The following is a 9,865-nucleotide window of genomic DNA, read 5'->3' on the forward strand; positions in this document are numbered from 1 at the left end:
GTTTCTTATATGGCGCTTGGCTGCCCTCTTTTGGCGGCTTTTGTTTAATGCAGTTCGCCGCAGGATCGGATATATCGATAGTCCCGGTTATATCGATATTTTTTCGTGCTCCCTTGAATATCGATATAACGAGACTTTACTGTATATGTAGTTATTATGTGTGTTGTGCAATATTGGCTTATTCAGTTATGCAAGATACATCAACATACAGTGTACATACAAAGAAATTTGAAAATAATTATGTTTTGCATTTTTGTCGTGGGTATCATTTTGACTTGGTAGTTTTTGTAAGTAGCTCGTATGCTGAAAAAGTGTGAGCACCCCTGCTTTATGTCCTTTCAGGGATCAACATAAATTACATACAGTATTTACTATAATTCAATTACATCAGAATCAGAATCATCTTTATTGCCAAGTATGTAGAGCACACAAGGAATTTGTTTCCGGTAGAACACGCTGCACTAGTATCGTTGTCAAAAAAAACTGCTAAGTGGCACTATACAGTTCCATTTTGGCTACTGTTGAAAGAGTTCAAAGAGTTAATGGCTTGGGGGAAGAAGCTGTTTAAATGTCTGCTGGATTTGGTGCGCATGGATCGGTAGCGCCTGCCTGAGGGGAGTAGCTGGAAAAGGTGGTGGGCAGGGTGCGGAGGGTCCAGTAGGATTTTCCGCGCCCTAGTTTGGATTCTTGCAGTGTGCAAGTCCTCGAGAGTGCGTAGGGCGGTGCCAATGATTTTTTCCGCCGTCCTAACTGTCCGTTGAAGTCGGATTTTGTCCATTTTTGTGGCGGCCCCGAACCAAATGGTGATGGAAGAACACAGGATGGATTCGATGACAGCCGTGTAGAAATGTTGCAGCACCTCCTGTGGCAGGCCATGCTTCTTTAGCAGCCTCAGGAAGTACATTCTCTGTTGGGCCTTTTTCAGGATAGAGTTGGTGTTGACCTCCCACTTCATGTCCTGGGAGACTGTGATTCCCAGGAATTTGAAGGTCTCAACGGTTGACACCAGGGAGTTGGATAGTGTGAGGGGTAGCTGTGGTGATGGATGTTTCCTGAAGTCCACGATCATCTCAACTGTCTTGAGCGTGTTCAGCTCCAGGTTGTGACGGCTGCACCAGAGCTCCAGCTGCTCCACTTGTTGTCGGTACGCAGACTCGTCGCCGTCTTTGATGAGACCGATGACCGTGGTGTCGTCTGCGAACTTTATGAATTTGACAGCTGGGTGCGTTGAGGTGCAGTCGTTTGTGTAGAGAGAGAAGAGCAATGGAGAGAGGACGCATCCCTGCGGGGCTCCAGTGCTCGTGGTTCGTGTTGTGGATGATATATTTCCCAGTCTGACCTGTTGTGTCCGTCCTGTCAGGAAGCTGAGGGTCCACTGGCAGATCGTGGGGGACACACCAAGCTGGAGAAGTTTGGGGATGAGGAGTTCTGGGATGATGGTATTGAACGCAGAGCTGTAGTCCACAAACAGGATCCTTGCGTAGGTTCCTGTGTTGTCAAGGTGGTCGAGGATGTGATGCAGTCCAATGTTGACCGCATCCTCCACAGACCTGTTTGCCCGGTAGGCAAACTGAAGAGGATCTAGCAGAGGTCCGGTGATGTTCTTTAGGTGGTTCAGCACGAGGCGTTCAAAGGACTTCATGACCACAGACGTCAGAGCGACAGGTCTATAGTCGTTCAATCCCGAGGGTGCTGGTTTCTTTGGAACTGGGACGATAGTAGACTGTTTGAAGCAGGATGGGACTTCACACTGCTCCAGGGATCTGTTGAAGATTTGTGTGAAGACCGGAGCCAGCTGGTCAGCGCAGACTCTCAGGCAGGAGGGGGACACTCTGTCAGGTCCTGCAGCTTTCTTGATCTTCTGCTGCTTGAAGAGCCGTCTAACGTCCAGTTCGTGGATCTGTAGGGCAGAGGGCGGAGATACGGTAGTTTCTGGTAATGGTGGGCAGACCGGGGAAATGGGGGTGTCCTTTTCAAATCGGCAAAAGTATGTATTTAACTCATCAGCCATACCATTGTTGTACACTGCTTGGGGGGAAGGTAAACGATAATTTGTTATTGCTTTCAGGCCATTCCACACCGATGCAGAGTCGTTAGCGGAGAACTGTTTGTTAAGCCTCTCCGCATAACGTTTCTTTGCGATGTTAATTTCCTTCGTCAGTCTGTTTCGGGCGAGTTTGTAAACTGCTCGATCACCGCTTTTAAATGCGGATTCTTTCTCTTTCCTAAGATGCCTGAGTTTGGGAGTGAACCATGGCTTGTTGTTGTTGAATGAGCGGAAGGACTTTGTTGGTACACACATGTCCTCACAGAAACTGATGTATGATGTTACAGTGTCTGTGTATTCATCCAATGTGCCCGTTGAAGTTTCAAAGACGCTCCAATCAGTGCAGTCTAAGCATTCTTGTAGCGATAACTTTGCTTCATCTGTCCATGTTTTAACTGTCTTGACTACCGGTTTTACACATTTGAGTTTCTGTTTGTATGTGGGAATTAAGTGGATTAAATAGTGGTCAGAAAGACCCAATGCTGCATGCGCAACAGACCGGTATGCGCCTTTGAGTGCTGTATAACAATGATCTAGAATGCTTTCTCCTCTGGTAAAACAGTCAATATGCTGCTTATATTTGGGAAGTTCACGGTTTAAACGTGTTTGATTAAAATCGCCCAAAATGATCAGGGGTGATTCTGGATATTTCAGTTCGAGATGGTTTACATGGTCCGCTAGCGTTTGTATACACGCGTTAGCATTAGCTTGTGGCGCGATGTACACGGCAACGAGAATAAAGGAAGCGAACTCACGTGGCGAGTAGAATGGCTTGCAGTTGAGAGACAGCGATTCCAAACCAGGGCTGCAGTGTGCGTCGAGCATCGTGACATCGGTGCACCATTCTTCGTTGATGTAGAAGCATAGTCCACCGCCTTTGGATTTCCCCGATTGCTCCGTATCACGGTCGGCCCGAAGGAGACGGAATCCGGGTAGGTGTAGCGCGGAGTCCGGGTGGCGGTCACTGAGCCAAGTCTCAGTGAAGCACAGCGCAGCAGAGCGGGCGAACGTTTTATTGGTCTTTGTGAGAAGCAGAAGTTGGTCCATCTTGTTTGGTAGTGAGCGTAGATTAGCGAGGTGGATCGATGGGAGCGGCGTTCGAAATCCACGCTGCCGAAGCTTGACGAGAACGCCGGCTCGCTTGCCCCTCCTACGCCGGCGTCTCAAAGCTCCGTACAGAGCTGCGACGCCGCTCGCGAGCAGCCCCGAAAAACCTTGTAGATTTTGGTGTGTCGGTGAAAATAGTCCAAGAGTGGATTCCCCAATGCTCAGTAACTCTTCCCTCGTGTAACTGAGTCGCGTAGGATCGCAAAAAACAAATGAAAATGACAAAACCAGGAACAATACTAGGGAGCGTGTGACCGAGGCTGCCATCCGCGGCGCCATCTTGGATCATTATACGTCTTAAACCTGTGGGTCTTTATCTTGTTTGACTTCTTTCTTGAAGTCATGACTGTAGACAGATAATATAAATAATTCACAGAGGCGCATGTTCTTTATCATCTGCGAAGGAAGACCACTATTGATTCATTTTAATGGCCAATGCCTATATGTCTGCCTTATGCCGACCAAAAATTGGTTAAAAAAACCTTTTTAATTCTTTGAATTCTTTTTAATAATATCATCACAATTATTACGATTTCCTTTTGGAAAAAATCCACATTAGAGTTGTTTGCTTGTGGTCTCTGCCTTGCTTGTTATGGTAACGAGATTCATATGGGTCAGTCAGTGGGGGTCACTTCTTGACCGATCGAGTGGGACTTAATGAACTCAGTGCACTAGGAGGACATGTGCTGCAATTGACATTAAATGTATTGATGGGGTCAACCCCATTAACTATCCTGTTTATAAGGTTACAGAGGATAAACATTTTATTTACGCACATTTATTGACTTTCTATGATGGTCAAAATTGGCATTTTTTTTCGCATAATTTTGATCGTCATTTTTGTACTACGGATCTATGTGATTCATAACTGCTTGCTATGAAATGTTTTAAAAAATACATAAATACATAAATGAAAAAATAAATAAACAAGTAAACAAAACAAATGTGAAATAAATAAATGCATACATACACAAATAAAAAAATAAAATGGTAAATACATCCATCCATCCATCCATACACCCATACACACATACACACATACTTACCTACCTACCTACCTACCTACCTACCTACCTACCTACCTACCTACCTACCTACCTACCTACCTACCTACCTACATACATACATACATACAGACGCGCGCACACACATAGGCACACACACGCGTACACACACATACACACCTACACACATACACACACACATACATACATACATACATACATACATACATACATACATACATACATACATACATACATACATACATACATACATACACACTTACACACCACTTTTATTTTATATCATCCCAAAAAATGAATCTATCAAATATTTTCCCGTACCTTCCTTGAGAGATGAATGATGATTTCATGGAAAAAGCGCCTTTCTTTATGGTCCTTGTTTTTAAGTCTGACAATTCTACGAGTGTAACAATTGTTGCGGCCCGATGAGGAAAAAGAATGGCATAGATTTCAACCTTTTACTGCATTTTATATCACTTCTTTACTTCTTTACTTGCACGAATAAGTATTAAAATAGGCATAGATTTCAACCTTTTACTGCATTTTATATCACTTCTTTACTTGCACGAATAAGTATTAAAATAGGATTGGGGCAGAAAGTGAGACATGCCTCTCCTCAGTGAGTTTACCCAAGGGGACCTTTTGAGAATCATATTAGCTTGCCGAAGGTGTTTGTGAAACCACTTGCTCCGCTATTGTCCGCCTGGGACTGACCTCCTCTGAAAGACCGCAGAAGCCCTGTAATCAGATTAAAGGCCGCTGGGGTGGGGAGGGGTGACGTTGAGAAATAGCCGAGATGCCGTGGAAGTCCTCTGGCCGGTACCTGCCATTGAAGTGTCGGAGACGGGCTAAATAACACAGCAGGGGAGAGGAGGCGGGAACCAAGCTGGAGGGACAAATTGGCCTGTTGTTGCGGGGGGATAATGGAACAATGAAGGAGGGGACTATAATCACTGCGTATGGATTTGGAGAGAATAAGTGCAATGGGGAAAGGAGGAGGGGGTATAACTCCAAAGGCTCTGGCTTCATCCCACCCTGCCCCAGCAATTATATCACCTTTGTGAGCTGATTGGAGTACTCCGCGCCATCCATCAGGCCCCATCCGTATTTACTCAGTGAAGAACACTCGATTTTGTTTCGGTGTCGGTGCGTTGGATATAAAGCAAGGGTGTCCAACTCATTTTTTGCCGCAGGCCACATTGTAGTTGCGGTTTCCTCTCGGTGGACCTTATGAATTTGGGGAAGCCATTAGAATGTGTAATCCCCTCCACATATTACATACAGGACGCACAACCAATTAATGAATAACTAGTTTTCAAATTTGAAGTTAAAAATAATGATTGTTATTGTAGTTTACATGGGACAATTTGAATGTTTGGTTCAGACTTTAGCAAGCATTATGGCACTTGGCATGCTTGCTTTGCTTTTGTGGGCCGAATAAAATGATGAGACTCTTTGCAGCCTTGTTTAAATGCCAGAGGAAATAACATGTGATGAACATCTTCTGGTGTATTTAAAAAAATGGATGGATTAAATAGTGGAAAAGCTTTTGAAAGGATTTATTTTATGTCTTTTTTATCATACTTGAACAACGGCAGACAGACATTCAGAAAGATACACAGACAATGATAGATGGACAGACAGAGAGATACATAGGTAGATGCCCCATTGAGCACCGCATTCATTGGGTTAGCCTGAGTGGGGTCAAAGGAGATAGTCTCCGGGGTTAGGGTAAGACCTCTGTCAGGACAAGTGCCATGGAAATCCCTAATCACAGCCAGGGAGCCCTTTGGTGGTCCTGTACAGGCCATTAGTTCCTTGTATAGTCTCAAAAGACGCCAAGCTGTTTGAAACGTGTGCAATACAAAGTGAATGGGTGAACTAATTAGGAGTCCTACTTGCCTCTGATCACTCATCAATATAGACTCAGACTTTTATTTTAAAAATCTTAAATTGCTACAGCATAATGTTTGTAAAATGCAGGAATTGTGAAATGCGGGATTCGATTTTCCTCTGAGAGGTTTCAGAACTTCATTAGACAAGCCACATCAATCCCATTTTGTTGATCATGCACTGCTTGTCTCTTCCTTGTAGGATTCAATATAGTGTTTCGACAGTCCCTGACTTGGCTTCAGTTGTCAGGCTTCTTCATACATTACAATACCATGCATATAAATCAATATATATTGTATTGTATTTTAATTTATATACTTGTTAGGTCTGGTGTCATTTTTATATTGTCCTGTTAGGTTTAAGTTATTTCAAATAATTTTTTAAAATGTTATCTAAAACATAAAATAACATTCTTGCATTGTGCTTTATTTTGGTGAGATACTTTTGATTTTTCTTTTGTTTACTTTTTAACTTTGTTGCTTGATTAATTTTCTAACTTTACTGATTTACTGGTGTTCTTTTTTAACTTATCCGTGTGCTTCTTTGCTTAATTTATGTATTTGCTTATTTGTTTGCCTGCTTTCTTTCTTACGAACGTCCGTCTAATCCAACTTTCATGTCGTTGATTAACAGGCATCCGTGAGGGAGGTCTTTATTTACATGGACAATGAACCCCACAAGGAATTGGCCACTCATTGCAGAAAAGCAGAAGGTATGTTAAAGTAAATGTTGAAGTTTGTCAAACTGTAGATTAAACTGTAATGTTAGCCATGTTAGCATCAACGCTAAAGCTAACATATCATGAACAATTTAAGAATGGTGAGTTTTGTTCAATTGCCTTGAAAACTTGTTTTCACATCGGTAATTGCAGAATTTTGTTGATAGCATGGTTCTGTTTCCAGATGGATGACTAGAAGTTGCATTAAATATAATGAAAAAAAAAAAAACATAACACTAGAGGGCAAAAGTCTCATCAAATACACACCAGGCGCAGTAACGGGGCAGTAAATTCTCCCTCAACATCACGGCCAGTGAACGCCACAGACGTGCAGGGGGAAATGAAAGAAAAGGAGCGCTATGATGGGGCTGATGATTCTCTTGGGGGTGTTTGGGTGAAAAGCAAGAGCTAGCATATGTATTGTGGGAGGCCCTGACTCGCCACCCTGGAGAGCACAATGTTCCCACGGTTTGCTCAACAAACAAAGTACCCCAAGGCCTCCCACCCCTAACACACGCACACACACACACCATCGCCATGCACAGCACGCAGAGTGATGTAATTAATTACCATCTAAATGAGCATGACAGCAAGCAAGTGTGCGTGTGTCTGCCAGTGAGGCTTTATGTGTGTGCGTGAGTGTGCGTATGTCTGTGAGAGAGGGAGTGAGGGAGAGGGAGAGAGCATAAGAGCGCGAAAGAGAAGGGGGCAAAGTAGGGAATGAACGAGAAAGACACCATTGTCCTTTATGAAATAAAGAAATCTGCAGTGAAGCAAAAATGGAGCAAATTTGTGCATCTCTGAGAGCGAGCTGGCCTGTCATGTCTCGTCAGAGTATCACAAAACATGATGTGCGCATGTTTGCTGGTTGTGTGAGAGGGAGTCAGGGACATCACTCAGGGTTACCTCTCACATACTACAGAAATGCCCCCACAAACTCGAGTAAAGCACTCTCATGCACGTGACTGGCAATGACTGACGAGGCAAGTGGCAATGCAAGGCAAGTGGCAATACACATACACACTTCTGGCAAAGCTCTCATTCACTACTGTAATGATCTAATTAATACACACTAAGGTTATGACAAATAATGAACGCTAACAAAAACATTTTCGTTCATAAATTTAAAAAAAATAAAAATGTCTTTAATTATAATTATTGCCAAAATGTTCTTTGATGACGTCTGTTATTATCACACATGAACTTTTGGATATATTCATTTTAGTAAAACTGTACTGTATTTAATAGTAGCGTAGTTTATACTTTACACGAGACTGAATGACCTTTTCTTTGTTCTCTTTTTACCTTGCGCTGGACAGACACTCTAACAAACGACAACAACAAACTAAGACTCATACAGAATTGATACATACCAAAATAAAATAAACCACTGTTAAAATAAATGTGAAGTAATACAAACTAATAAACCAGCTCAAAAACGTATAAAATCCAAGTGAATCGAAAAAAAAAAGTCAAAACGAAATTAAAACGACCTGAATTAAAATCTTCTTTTCCTTTCGGCTTTTCCCTTGAAGGGGTCGCCACAGCGAATCAGTGTCCTCCATCTTGAGAGGTTTGATTCGCATGTTTGTTTTGGCCAAGCTTTTCCGTCGGATGCCCTTCCTGACACAACCCTCTGTATTCATCCGGGCTTGGGACTGGCACAAGAAGACATTGCCTTATTTCCCCTTGTGGCTACAGAACAAACAACTCTTTGAACTTAATAAAGATGAAGCTGAATTAAAATAAATACACAAATAAACAAATAAATACATAAATAAATACATAGATAAATTTCAAATTTCTCCACTATTAAAGGCCTTCTGATTCTGATAACTAGCAGCTGAATTACAAGTATCAAGTTCAAGACTTGCAAAGTATCAAGTGGCTGGAGATAGAAGGCTGGAGGGCAAAACGGAGTTCACAATCAATCAGCTTTGTGTCCGTCCTGATGTCCATATCTTCAGCCTGGATCATCACCAGAACCTCATCCTCGCACCACATCACCACTGGCTGCCGGTCAAATATAGAATCAACGTTCAAATTCTTCTTTATCCATTTTGCGCTATCCAATAAGTTATCTGGCTGGCGATCTGGCTATCTGGCGCACTACATAGCGAGCACTTTATTAGCTATATGTAGCCGCTGCTCACCCACAGAAAAATGTATCCTGTGACTGTAAAGTGTCCTTGAGAGTTTTAAAAGGCGCTTATAAATGAAATTCTTCTTCTTCTTCTTCTTCTTCTTCTTCTTCTTCTTCTTCTTCTTCTTCTTCTTCTTCTTCTTCTTCTTCTTCTTCTTCTTATTATTATTATTATTATTATGATGATGATGATGATGATGATGATGATGATGATTGTTATTATAACTAACCATCTAACCGACTAACCACCTAACCAACTAACTAACCAACCAAATAAATACATACTATGCTGGCCTGTGACGGTAAAGTGTCCTTGAGAGCTTTGAAAGGCGCTTGAAAATAAAATGTATAGGATTATTATTATTATTATTATTATTATTATTATTATTATTATTATTATTATTATTATACACACAACCACACATACATAAATCATTATAGCCCAATACTCACCTCTAACATTAACTCAAATCATGACCTGACATGGTGTCATACTACTACTACTACTTCCTCATTCATTACTGAAAATCTCTCATACATGGGAAAAATGTTATACACACAACTGAAACACTCTCAGGCTCTCCTGAAAAGCTCTCATACATTGCAGGAATGTTAAAAGCATATTGAGTTGGTTTCAGTCACAAATAGCGACATGGCCCCAGTTCTTTCCATTTTTTTCTATGTTTATGTTTGATATCCTCATGCAAGAGTGACCATTTGACATGGCATTAATGCTGACCATAAAAGATGCTTTTTAGTGTAAAATAACAAAAAATCGTGTTTGATGAATATTTGTATGAGTCAAAGAATATCCAAGGAACTGAGAAAAGGCTTCGCTTTGTCCATTGTTGGGCCGAGAGTCCAACAAGGACGTGTCTTGGATGTTAAACGCATAAAGAATGGTACAGTCCAACAGCATGGGCCTCACTACG

This window comes from Hippocampus bargibanti, linkage group LG03, assembly GCF_051943395.1.
Source record: "Hippocampus bargibanti isolate YZ-2025 linkage group LG03, ASM5194339v1, whole genome shotgun sequence".
Lineage (NCBI taxonomy): Eukaryota > Metazoa > Chordata > Actinopteri > Syngnathiformes > Syngnathidae > Hippocampus > Hippocampus bargibanti.